Genomic DNA, 12,759 nt, shown 5'->3' with positions numbered 1-12,759 from the left:
TGAAATATCCCTTTAACACACAAGTTTAGACTTCTCTTACAGGCACTTTAAAACCATCCATAAGAGACCTTTTATTTCATTCACCATACAACAGGGCAGCTTTATCATGGTATAGATCATAATCAGTCATTTTTTGAAAAATATTTTTGGATTCTTTTGCCTTTATTTTGACAGGACAGCTGAAAGGAGACAGGAAACATGGGGGAGACATGCACCAAACATGCTTTGAGACCGGGAATCAATCCCACAACTGATGCGTTGAGGAATACGGCCTCTGTATATGGGTACCTGCTCTACCCACGGAGCTAAACCGGCCCCAATAATCAGAATCGTTTCAACTGATTGTGAGATGACAACTATTTAACATGTTTTCTCATCTGCAGGAATTCAGAATGATCAAGTATATTTGTTGGGTTACCCAGCCACTACTGTGTAACAAATTCTGAATGTTATTTAGTGTTCCAGATCTGATTCCCAAAAGAAAGCAATAATCTTTAATCCTGATGATCTTTTTTCATGACTGTGGGTGGAATCATGGCTAAAACAGAAAACTGATTACTCCTCCGCTCTACCACAAAGTGCAGCAGTGAAATAGAGCTGCTAGATAATCAGTCATGACTTAACTATTAACAGTGCTGCGACAAGGAATGAAACTAAAATAAGTGAATCATCATCACACTTTTCTCAATATGAAGTTTTTTGAAAAAACATTGCAGACATTAATTGACTAAAAGAAGCCAGTAGCTGCTGGTTAAACGTAGACAGTGAGCTGAAATAAGCATCTCTGGATGTTTTCATTTCAGAACAATATAAATGATCAGAAACCAGAGGAGAGTTCACTTTTTAACTGCCTAATTGCAGTTTGATTGTTGATGTCAAACACAATTGAAGCCCAGATTGTCTAATGCAGCTTACCTCTCTGATCTATTGTCCCTCTAACTCTAATGCTGTTTAGCCACATTAACTCCCTGGGTGGCTGAATTCAGGTAATCCACCTGTCATTTTCAGATGTCAGCCAGCCTTGAACCTTTGAACCTACTACTGTATAATTAATGATTTCATGAGTGGCAGCAGACGAGGCATAAAAATCAGGTAGTCAAAAAACTTTGGTATGCTGAGCTTTTGAAACCTGGGTGAGGTCTTTCAGAGGCCTCCAGTCATTCAGAAAAGTGCTGATTATCCAAAGAGGTTTTTCTTTAGCTGCCTGTTTTCTCTAAGTTGGCAGTGACTCTCTCCAGACAGCAGCACTAGTTTTCAGGGGTTTAATTCCCCCTTTGTGTGTTGGGCGTCTGAAGTAGTGTCAGCTGTAGCTCTGTACACTTGTTGCTGTGTCTCCTGCCACCTCCTTCTGGCTGCAGACCCCCCCTCAGGCTGTATTTTCCTGGGCTTGTTAACATCCCTGCCTCTCTAATTTGCCTTTCGCCCACTCCACAACATGTTAATGTTTGATCAGGAAAAAGGAGGTCTGTGTGTGCTTGTGTTTGTGTGTGAATGCATGCTGTTGTTCGTGAACTTGAAAGCATGTTGTGTGGCTTCATGTTTGTGTGTGATTGTATAGGACAGGCATTCATTCTTCTATAGTCCTCTTGGCACACTCTCTGTATGTTCCCTGGTTGCTCATTGAGTGAAATTACAGCGATTTGACTGTGAATACCCCTTCACAACAGACTATTAGGACCATTAACCATGCAGTCATCACTCTTTGATCGTTAAGCATTGTTCAGACTGGATGATGGCGGACAAGGAGTGGCTCTGTGGGCTCTCTAAACCAATGGGACTGTACTCGGTTACTTTAAACTCTTTATCCTCTTCCTGTGAGGCTGTCCACTAACATACAGGCCTTCAGCTGTTTTCACATGTAGACTCCTGTAAAATTCTTTCAAAATCAGAGTCTGTGTCTTTAATCTCTCTGAGTTGATTGGTTATACATGCCCATCAGGAATATCTTCTTTTTGGATGAGAAGGATGGGTGGGAGGTGTCCCAGGAGGCAAGCCATGACACAAGACAGACACTTCAAAGCCATAGAGCCCATTCTCTGCCTTTATCTCAGTGCACAGTGTAATTGAACTCAGACTTCCCAACACTGTTTGATACCATATTTTTAAAGGTATAACCTCTTTCAATTGAATGAATTGTAGTTTTTAAAAAAAGCAAATCAATTGCGTGAGGCAGGAGAGAAGGAGAGTGATGATGATATCAAAGTTTGAAAGCAACTGCTGCAACTTGAAAACAATACAGTTCGTAGAAGATGCTTGAAACCTCAAAACAATAAACTTCTTTGTAAATTGTGCCGAGAATATAGGGCTTGGTATTTTCCAGCGCCTCATAATGCAATACATTTTATGATACAAAGCCAGGATACATATCACGATCCAGAGGCCATGATACGATACGCATAATAATACAGAAGCTACAATGCAATACATATCATGAGACAAAGGCTGCAATATGATACGTATCACCACATAGAGGCCACGATACAACATGTTTCATGATACAGAGGCTAAGATGCAGTACATATCATACAGAGGCCAAAGTGCAATACGTATGATACACAGACTACAATATGATATGTATCATGATAGGCCATGCTACATGCATCACGATGTAGAGGCCACAATGCAATACATATCATGATACAAAGGCCGCGATATGATACATATCACGTTACAGAGGCCACAATACAACTTGTATCATGATACAGAGGCCACTACATATTACATATCATGATACACGTTCTACACTGAATTCACTACAGCAGCATGTCTTAATTGTAGACAATTACAGTAAAGGTAGTTCAAAGAATCCAACATAGTGCATCCCTACTTTTTTGTTAACCGCTAGCTGCCTTTCTGCCACTCTGTTATTTTTCACTTTTTAAAGTAACTGGAGTACATTCCACCTGGATAATTCAGCATTTATGCAGTGACAAAAGACAGTTGATTATTGCGTCTTCACTTGGCTGCAGATTTTCCAGCTGTGGCTGGACTTATAGAATATATTTATTTTGTTAACAATGTAAAGACATCATTGTTGACATGTAATGTCATATGGAAAACTGAGGATACAGCCCATTGTAATGCATCATGATGCATCATGGTATTGTATCAACTTGAACTGTTATTATGATAAATGTATTCACATCATGAGACCAGTCAAGATGCATAACCTTTATAGATAAATTTTCTTCATTGAGTTTTAAAACTTTCTGTTATAAAATTCCTAAAATGGATGTATGCAGTATAAATGATGGGACAGAGAAGATACTGAAGCACAGCAAACATAATAAAGCTGTATTATGCATTGAGATCACACCAGCTGAGCGATGGTCACATGATACAGTATAAACATTATGACCCCATACCTGCTCATTGGCAGTGAATATTCCTCAATATTACCTGTTTGATTCACATGTTGGCTCACTCTGGCTTCTTGTAAAATATAGTTGCATAAAACAAAAATGTAATAGTACATAGTCTCTGAACAAAGTGAGACCTCACAATCAAACCAGGTGATGTAGAAGTTAGGCGAGCTCTGAACTTTTAAGAAACAAACTACTCCGTCTCTGAGAGGCTCTCTCAGCAACTCTAAACCGAAGCACTTCTGGCTCATATTTTATGTAATGCAAAACACATTTCTGCAACTATTTACTGTCATATATCAAGCATGCAATTTGCAAGTTTATACTCATCGCTTTTACCACTTGTCTTAAAGCATCCAAGGCTGACGTCAGACTAGATAAACCATCACCAACATATGTTCCTGCCATAATAGGAGCCTGATGCACCACAAGTGTAAATTGGTATTTGCTCTTCTTTTAAGAAGCATCCCAAGCTTAAAGCAGCTGTGATCACTCTGCAGCCTAACATACGGAGCCTTCATATCAAAGGCTAGCATCGTCTGCTAACTTGCCCCTTTGCTCACCATAATTACTGAGTAACCTTCTGGAGAGGTCTGTGAGCCGATGCTACTGACTCTGGTGAAATTAAAGTGTGATATTTATAGTCTTCTTTGGATTGTTGAGCCTTGATAACAGAGGGCATGTGGTGTTCAGTTCAGTTTGTGTGAGAGTATTTGACTTTGTCTGGACTGATTGGGACTGTTTCTTCATGCAGTCTGTAGATCTGGTTTGGATTTGAATAAAGTTTGAATAAATAGACTCGGCAGGATGGAGTGAGGTTTATTTTGTAGGGTCACCGGGTCACAGAGTTTCTTTACTTTGTCCTGATAGTAAACTCAGCCTGTTATTGTGTTGTGCTTCCATACAACTCCAATCTTTGTAGCCATGGTTTGCCTTAATTTCAAGTTTCCCAGACCAACTGAATAAAGAACAGACACATTTTATGGTATATGTTAAATACAAACAAATAGACCAATTAACTTCACACAAGGGATTATTGATGTTTTATCCTGTTTGAATAAAGAAAGCAACTGTATTCATGTTAATTTCAGATGAAAGCAGAAGTTTCTGTCTTCTGCCGGCCTTATTTATTGATGATCTGGTAGCACAATGCTAAATACGAAAGGTTACCAATGTTTGCTTTTAATCCTGTTTAATTTGATTTTAAATTGCCCATTGAAGCTAAAGCATCACTTATGTTTTTGCAAAACATTTCAATTATACATTTAAAAAATTCCACAACTTAGTAGGCACTCAAAGAGAAAGAAATTAATAATTGACCAAACAGTTAATAATACAATATGTGGAATGTTTGCGCTGAAATTTCTGTTATTTTAAAAAGAGACCATGCCTATGTTTTATTTTTAAATTCAGGTCTTAGAGTATCTCAAATATTTCCTTAAGTTGTCAAAGACAGGTAAATTCTTCCATTATCTATAACGCTTATCCCGTTGGGGGTCCGGGGGGCTGGAGCCTATCCCAGCTGTCGTTGGGCAAGGGGCAGGGTACACCCTTGACTGGCCACCAGCCAATCACAGAGCTGAGGCACACTCACATTCACAACTATGGCCAATTTACAGTCACCAGTTAACCTAATAAGCATGTCTTTGGTGGTGGGAGAAAGCCAGAGTATGCACACACGCACAGGGAGAAAATGCAAACTCTGTCCAGAAAGGCCCTGACCTGGAAGTGAACCAGGGACATTCTTGCGAGGCAACAGCGCCAGAGGTTGCGTTAACCAAATATTCTCCATCATTGACAGTTTTGAAGGGTGACGGAGAATTTTGAAGGCTGTCCGTCATTTTGACAGACTGGAATGGTGAGAATGAGCCTGCATTTCAGCACACACACAGACAGATTCATACATAGAACTTTTCCATTTTGCACCCATGGACTATCAAGGAGGTTATTTAATCTATTAAAAAATGCCAGTGGGCTCTCTCACTGACCTTGACGCTGTAGATTAGTTACAGCACGTCAGTCTCTGTGCTGACAGCACAGTGAGAGGCTGCTGCAGGTGTCTCAGTACATCAAGGAGGGATACAGGTAGGCATGCAGAGTGTTAAGGCCTTTGCACAATGAGCAGAGACAACACCAAAGACATGCCCATTAGGTTAACTGGTGACTCCAAATTGGCCGCAGGTGTGAGTGTGAGCGTGCCTTGCTGCTTGTCTCCATACGTCAGCCCTGCACTTGACTGGCAACCAGTCCATGATGTACCCGACCTCTCGCCAAGTGACTGCTGGGATTGGCTCCAGCATCCCCACAACCCCAATATACAAAGAGGTGTAGAAAATGGACGGATCGATTAACAAAATATAGATATTACAGTATGTTGGTACTCAGTGGTGATCACTTGTTACCCTTCTATTGAAATGTAGTCACCTGCCACTTGTTATGGCTGAAGCCATAAACTTGCAGCAGCTCTAATCAATTAGTACATTTCCATGCATAGTTACTGTTAATCCTTGATTAGGACAACAGTTCCTGTACCAATCCACATTGTGGGAGAATGGATTTATTGATGGAAGCATGTCCAGTCCCACCATGGGAGGTGGTGATGTCCCCTTCTCAGTGAATTACTATGGGCCTTCTCCTTGTTGACAGCAAGCAGCTAACCTGCTGCCAGACAATGAAAATAGGGAAACTCGTTCTTGCTGTTACTATAACGTAACATGCATGATTTGAGGCGTGAAAATCACGAGGGAAGAGAAGTTGATGCAGTGATGTTTACGGGCACGTATCCTGTGTGATGCAGCCAATGGCTGTGGCTTCATGGCAAATATGGCACTATGCCTGCACTGGTGAACCTACGCAGGTCTCCGAGTTTATGCGCTGCCTGCATGACTCGCTGGTGTGAGTCAGTGCTCAGTTTGTGTCTGTGGACAACAGGAAATTTCATAAACCTGTTAATACCCATTTTTAATATAGAAGTAGTTCATTTAAGGGGCCCAGCTTCTTTTCTCATTTGTCTAGTACTACTCTTAAAAAAGCAAAAGTGACTGGTTAAAAAAAATCGAATACTTCTTATAAGAGTACTCGATTAATAGCCAGAAGAATTGAAAAAGTACTCGATTACAAAATGAATCGATTACTGCAGCCCTACTTCTGGGTATGTTTTTTAGCTTTTTGGTATATAAAGTTTCCAAAGATATACCAAAACATGTCCTCCTTTTAAAAAAATATATTTTGCAGAATGCTGAGGGCTAATTAACCATTTAAATTGATCTAATATGATACAAGACAACAATCAAAGTGATGACAGTTTTTATAGCTCCTCTTGAAGATCTCTTTGTTCGTCACCACAAAGACTCTTGTAAATGCTTTTTCCTTCCCCCAAGTTTCCTCTCTTACTTCCTGGGTTGGTGGCACCAGAAAAAGACAAAGCTTCTCTTTCATTGTTGTCCCTTCAGCCACTGGATGCTAATCCGACTGACCATCAGCAGCATGGACAGACAGAAACAGAGAAAAAAAAGACGGAGGGAGATAGCAGAGGGGTAGGGAGGGGTGGCATGGAGGGTGATGACTGGACCTTTTGGCATCCGGTGAACAGAGGAGTATTGTGTGCCAGTGGGCCACAGTGGAACAGGCTGCTTCTTTACAGGATGGAGGGCACTGAGCGTTAAATCTCCACAATCATGTGGGGGAAATCTTCCAAAAAGACAATTACCAACAATCCGCCTGAGAATGAAATACACTGTGTAAATGGAGTGCAATTTCCCGACATCAACAAACTTCTGTCACAGGCTAATCCCGGGTAAATAAACAAAGCCAGAATCTGAAGCCCTAACATCAAGTGTAATAAAGAAAAGGTAGGAAAAACAAAAGACTGGACTGGTTTTCAGTGTAGGAAACACAGGCAGGGTAAGCTTACCTGCATGCTGGTGTAGTCTAAGCCTTCAGCCTAGTTCGCTCTGGAAGCGTTGTGTGGTTCGGCTAGCTCAAGCTTTGTTACAGTTCAGTTTTAGTTTGGTTGGATTTTAACTTAAAAACAATGACAAGATTTTTTCAAGTCCGTGGGAATTGGTTTGCTGCAGAGTCTGAGTTGGCGTCTTCTCCTTCTCTCAGTGGTAGCGTTCCCACTACCTGAGTCTGGTGATGTCATTTAAAGGTGACAGTCACAGTTTCGCGTGCACTGCTGTCATAGTGCATTCAAGACTGTCGGACATTCCAGCACAGCTAACCCAATGTTTATTTCCCACATGAAAACCAGTCCAAAACAATTTACAAAGAGAAAAGAAAGGAAAGGGTGAGGAACTCTATTTATCATGCCTGAAACTTCATGACATTTACTTAACATAAAGGGCAAATTCCAGTTTCTTTTCTGTATGGTGTTTTGGTACCCTGCTGTATTTTTTCTGATTTATTGTTTGAACACAACCAAAAACACCTGTTAGTCCAACAGGAAACTGCAGAAGAAATCATCATTTGTTCAGAACTTTTCAGCTATGGAATCAGAAAAGAGCTGGCGACTTTTATGCACCATGCACCTTAGCAGCCGTTGACCCCGCTATGTGATTTTATGTTGTCTTCCACTTCATGGCTGAGTTGCTGTTGTTCCTGAACTCTTCCACAGTCAAATAATATCACTTACAGTTGACTGTGGAATAACCAGCAGGGATGACATTTTCTGAACCATCTTATTGCAGTTGTCTTATTCTTTACTTAAATTGTATGTTTGGGTGTTTCTTTTGTTTAGTTTTAACACTTTAATGTTAGGGCTCATGGCTCCACATGCACACCAGGTCAGTTTAGGGTTGTTTTTACACTGACATCTATCTGCAGTGCAGAGAAGTGTGGGACTAGATCCTATAAATTTGACTGGATGTAAAGGATTGTCTCTCATTACTCTTGTCTGTTTTATTTTTCAGAGTCCATGTGGGCTAGGCACCCCTTTTGGTGCAGGACACGTTGACAAATAAAGGACTACTACTTCTACTACTACTACTACAGTTGAGGTAAGTTTAATCACTAAATGACTAGATTGCATTTTGGGATTATGCTCTGTCTTTGTCTGTGACCTGGAAAGGCCAGGACTGTGTCCTAGATAGAAAAAAAATTGTTTATGCTACTATGTTACAAGACTAAATAGATCTAAGTTGATTGGTTAATTAATGTAAATATTAAGTTTAAAGGCTATTTGATAAAAATCTAAAGAAAATAGGGATGTCACATATCAAAAATTCCTGCATGCTGCCTGAGTTGCACAAATTGTGCAGTTGTCCAATATAGAAAAACACTTTCTTCTGATTGCTCATTGAAGTTTGGGGTTAAAAAAGTGCATCCTTGTCTTTTCAACACTCTTATAATAGTCCTTTTTTGTCACAGTTGGTTCTTAAAATAATGATAGCTTTATTGTTGTAGAACACAAAGACTGGCCTCTATTCAAAAAAACAACAAAAACATTTGTGGCTGTACATTAAATATTGTTGTTAAAATTTGTATGTATTACTCCTCAGGTATGCCTAATCCTAGGCTTATGTCCTTTAGAGGAGAATAGAAGCAGAACAGCTTGAGATAACCTCGTCTATAAATCTAAGAAATGTCAGAACTGAGCTGGAGGTGAAACTCTGCATGAAAGCATAAACATAACACCACATTCCACTGAAATCTAAATGCATCTTTAACAGGCAGGTCCTGGAGCTCTTCATGCTTTTAAAGCTCCTGTGTAGTTAGAGTACACGCCACTTAGCCTAATCAGCTAACTAAGGGAAAGGTTAGCTAGAGGTCAAAAGAAATCCTGGAGGTCAGCTAGCTATCTTAAGCTTTGCTTTCAAACTATTTTACAGTGCTAGCTGACTCAGTAATGATCTCAACTATTACAACTCAACATGGTGCATATTTTCAAATACAGCAGCAGCTGAGTTGCACAACTAAATGCAGAGGGAGGAACTTTAAACATTGAGATCAACTTGTGTAATGTTTGGAGTATCAGTATACACAGTCCCAGACCACAGCAGCTGATAGTTGGGTACAAGTAAAACATAGGATTTATAATATTGCCTGCTCAGCACTGTAGGCTGTTTTACCTCCAAGATGTTTGTCTGCTTACGGTTGGTGAGATCTTCAGCAGTCACCGTTTGGTATGTGGGATCATGTCTTCTCTTATCTCAGCAGCTAAGTCTAGTATCTACTTTGATTTATCCATAAATGTAAAATAATCCCTATGATATAACCTGACAGCTAGCTGCAGGGTGAGAGAGGCTAGCTTGGCCAACCCCCAAATCCTTAACAGTGATTGGCTGTTGGCCTTGACAGCCAGAAATGGAAAGCTGTGATGATGGCTTTGTTATTCTTTTAGCATATCCACTTAATAAGTATGAATTAAACTACATCAGATTGATTATACTGACTTTAATACGCCAAAGGTGAGGTATTTAGGGACCTTTATATCAGGGACACCCCTGATATAGACGGTGTAGAATGGGTCACTGTTAAGGTTATGCTCTTTTTGCAGTACATATGCATACACTCACTGATAAAGTTCTTGGATTTATGTGACTTGTTTCTTTTTTGTCTTGGAGCTTGGCTTTGTGTTTATTTATTATGTGATTAAAAAATGAAAGTTTGTTTACTGAAAAGGACAAAAAGGGAACATCTGAAATGCTTAAAGCAGTTGTCCTCAACTGGTTAGACATCAGGACCCACCACCAACAACTCCTGGGAAATCAGGATCCAAATTCTGTAAAATGTTCAACGGCTCAAATTGATTTTATGACAGATTTTGCAGTTTAAATGTAGCACATGATTAAACAGAGAGACAGGATAAATAAAATGTTTACAAAGCCCATCATTACAGAAACACTTGCATGCATACATTTAATTTTACTCAGTTTTCCTAATGCAGCATGGAAATGTGGTATATTCTTGAGGAAGAGGCTGTGTGGTATCAGGGCCAGGACCAGCAGGCTCAAAAATAGCTTCTTCTCTGTAGCTGTGAGGCTGCTGAACGGCGGTCCAGAACACTGCTTTGATACAAGCAAATAACTAATTCTTCACCTTCTCAATTCTTGAAAACACCTTTTTAAGGACATCATGAATACTGCCACTCACTACTGTTAACTGCTGTCATTGCAATGCACAGTATTTATCTATTTGTTTACACAGGCTGCTGTGCAATACTACAAATGTGCAATATTACAACTGCAATAATACCACTGTCATTCACACCTGGGATAACATGGTGGCAGTCAGGACTTTGTTTTCTCTTGTGTATAGTTATATTTTTAGTATTTTGTTTACAGTGTACAGTTATTTTAAAGTCTATTTGTTGTATGTTATTATATCCTATTTTTATTCTATCCATTTTATTCTATTCTACTTTAAATTGGGACCTAGGTATCCAATTTTACTCCTGTCATGTGTAACATGCTGTTATGGTTGGTATGTATGGTGAACCCAGAATGCAGACCAGAGTTGGCAAAAGGTTTAACAGATTTATTGATAATTGTGCAGTAGAGGAGGGGGGAATCCACAGGTCCAGGGGGTGAGGAGGTCCACGGGAGGAGTGAGAGTCAGTGAGACGCTTCTTGAGAGAGTGCTGGGTTTTAGGGCAGACGTGAGACGAGGGGGGAGGCACTGGAATAAAAAGAGAGACAAAAAATGATCAAAAAGCGAGTTCAAAGACACAGGAGAAATTGCGATCTTACAATAGAGTTTCACTGGTAAATCTCTGGAGACGTAGTACCACTGGGCCAGGCAAACAATACTCTGGCGCTGAGGCATCAGTCTGCTGCGAAGAAGTGTGCTTGATTGCGGAGCAGCTGCAGGTGTAGTCAATCAGCCTCAGCGCCGTGGGGGAAGGGGAAGCCTTAGGGAAAAACAAAGTTAACACAAAGCAGCAACAAAACAGAAACAAGTCTTCCAAAAACAAAATTTGTGAAAGCAAAATCACCACACATGCTGCAGAATGACAATAAAGCTTCTTGCTTCTTGAATCTTGAGTCATGAAAACCAGCTTTGATATACTGGAAAAAGGAGATAAATAACTTGAAATCTTGAGCAAACAACCAGATTCTTTTGACGATATCCCATATGCCGATATTTGCAAATCAATTTTAGCCAAAACCAATTGCCATGCCATTATTTAAATGTAGTTTAGACCTAAAACTTCAGTCCTTGAAACACACAATTTCAAGTTTGAGAAATTTCCATATCTGCCAATAGCAATAATTTACTTATTAAGCCAGTATGTGCTGATACCAGTATCATAGTGATAATACAGTGCATCCCTATCTTTATGATTTCATGTGGTGTTTTAACCCTCCCAAAGTTCGGACATGAGTCCTCTGAAGGAGAGGTTACAGCTGAGCAGAGGACCATAAATTTTTAAATTAATTTGCATTCTTGTAAGGACCCATGAATGGGTCATTGTCATAATGTAAAGCAGTTTATCTCACAAGGCAGTGTAACGTGATAAGACATGCTGAAACTGTCACTGAGGGGAGTTATAACTGTTGAAAGGTTAAGTGTTCTGCTGTGAAATGGAGCTTTCATTCAGGGTCAAATTTAGGAAACTCCGCCTCATGCACATTTCATTTTTTTTGCATCAATACTAATTCCTCTATATTTGTATTAATGCGTGTTTGGCTTTTATAGAAGGCGTTAAGATGACTGCTCTGCTTCACTCAAACCACAGCACTGAGTTACTGAGCCTTCCTTATAGAGCCATCTCAAGCTTCAACAGTTTTAAAGGATAAATTGGCAAACACTTAAATTCCCAGCAAACACCTGTGTCTAAGCAACTGTGACTGAGATGGCTGTTGTTAAGCAAGTGTGTGTTGCACACCTGGGTATATTTACATTGGCTGTTTGGTCATGGTCAGTTTGTCAGTGCGTATGTACTCTGTTTATGGAAGGCCTTGTTTTGAGCCATAGCTGAAAGGATCTTTAAAACTCTTCTCTGCTATTTATAGTAACTATTAGATTTTCCTCTAATGAGCGTTTGACATTTCTGAAGTGATGCACATTCATTTCAATTACTCACAGGTCAGTGAAGTCTAATTAGGCCTTAAAAATCCTTAGAATGTGGAGGAGTTAGATGGCTGCAGTCATGCAGAGCAGAAGGCAGATATTTTGTGTAATCACAGCTCTTCATTGAGGACAACATTCATGCATCTATCAGTGGTATTATGAGCTGTATGAGTGGATTGACTTGGGGTCACTTCCATGATTTTTTCAAGGGCTCTGCAACCCACTTCTGGGTGACCAGTTGAGAACCACTGGTCTAAATCATCCATGGAATAATATTTTTGCATCATAAGAGCAGCATTATTTACTCGTGTGTGTATTAGAAAAACTAAGCATGTAATAGACAGTCATGCTTTGTTGATATAAAATGGGAAAGTACATTAAATAA

General features: G+C 39.8%; 1 protein-coding gene across 3 annotated transcripts in view; it reads left to right on the top strand.

Annotated features, from left to right (window-relative positions):
- mpp7a (membrane palmitoylated protein 7a) overlaps positions 1-12,759 on the top strand; it is a 242,472-nt gene that overhangs the window by 15,041 nt on the left and 214,672 nt on the right. For all 3 annotated transcript variants that reach the window (XM_041814353.1, XM_041814354.1, XM_041814355.1), the window contains exon 2: positions 8,273-8,359. The gene's annotated coding sequence lies outside the window, so the exon portion shown is untranslated. The remainder of the gene's footprint in view (positions 1-8,272; positions 8,360-12,759) is intronic.

Source organism: Cheilinus undulatus, linkage group 19 (genome assembly GCF_018320785.1).
Source record: "Cheilinus undulatus linkage group 19, ASM1832078v1, whole genome shotgun sequence".
In the NCBI taxonomy this organism is placed as follows: domain Eukaryota; kingdom Metazoa; phylum Chordata; class Actinopteri; order Labriformes; family Labridae; genus Cheilinus; species Cheilinus undulatus.
Note: the sequence above shows the minus strand (reverse complement) of the source record. Positions and strands in the feature narration are given on the sequence as shown.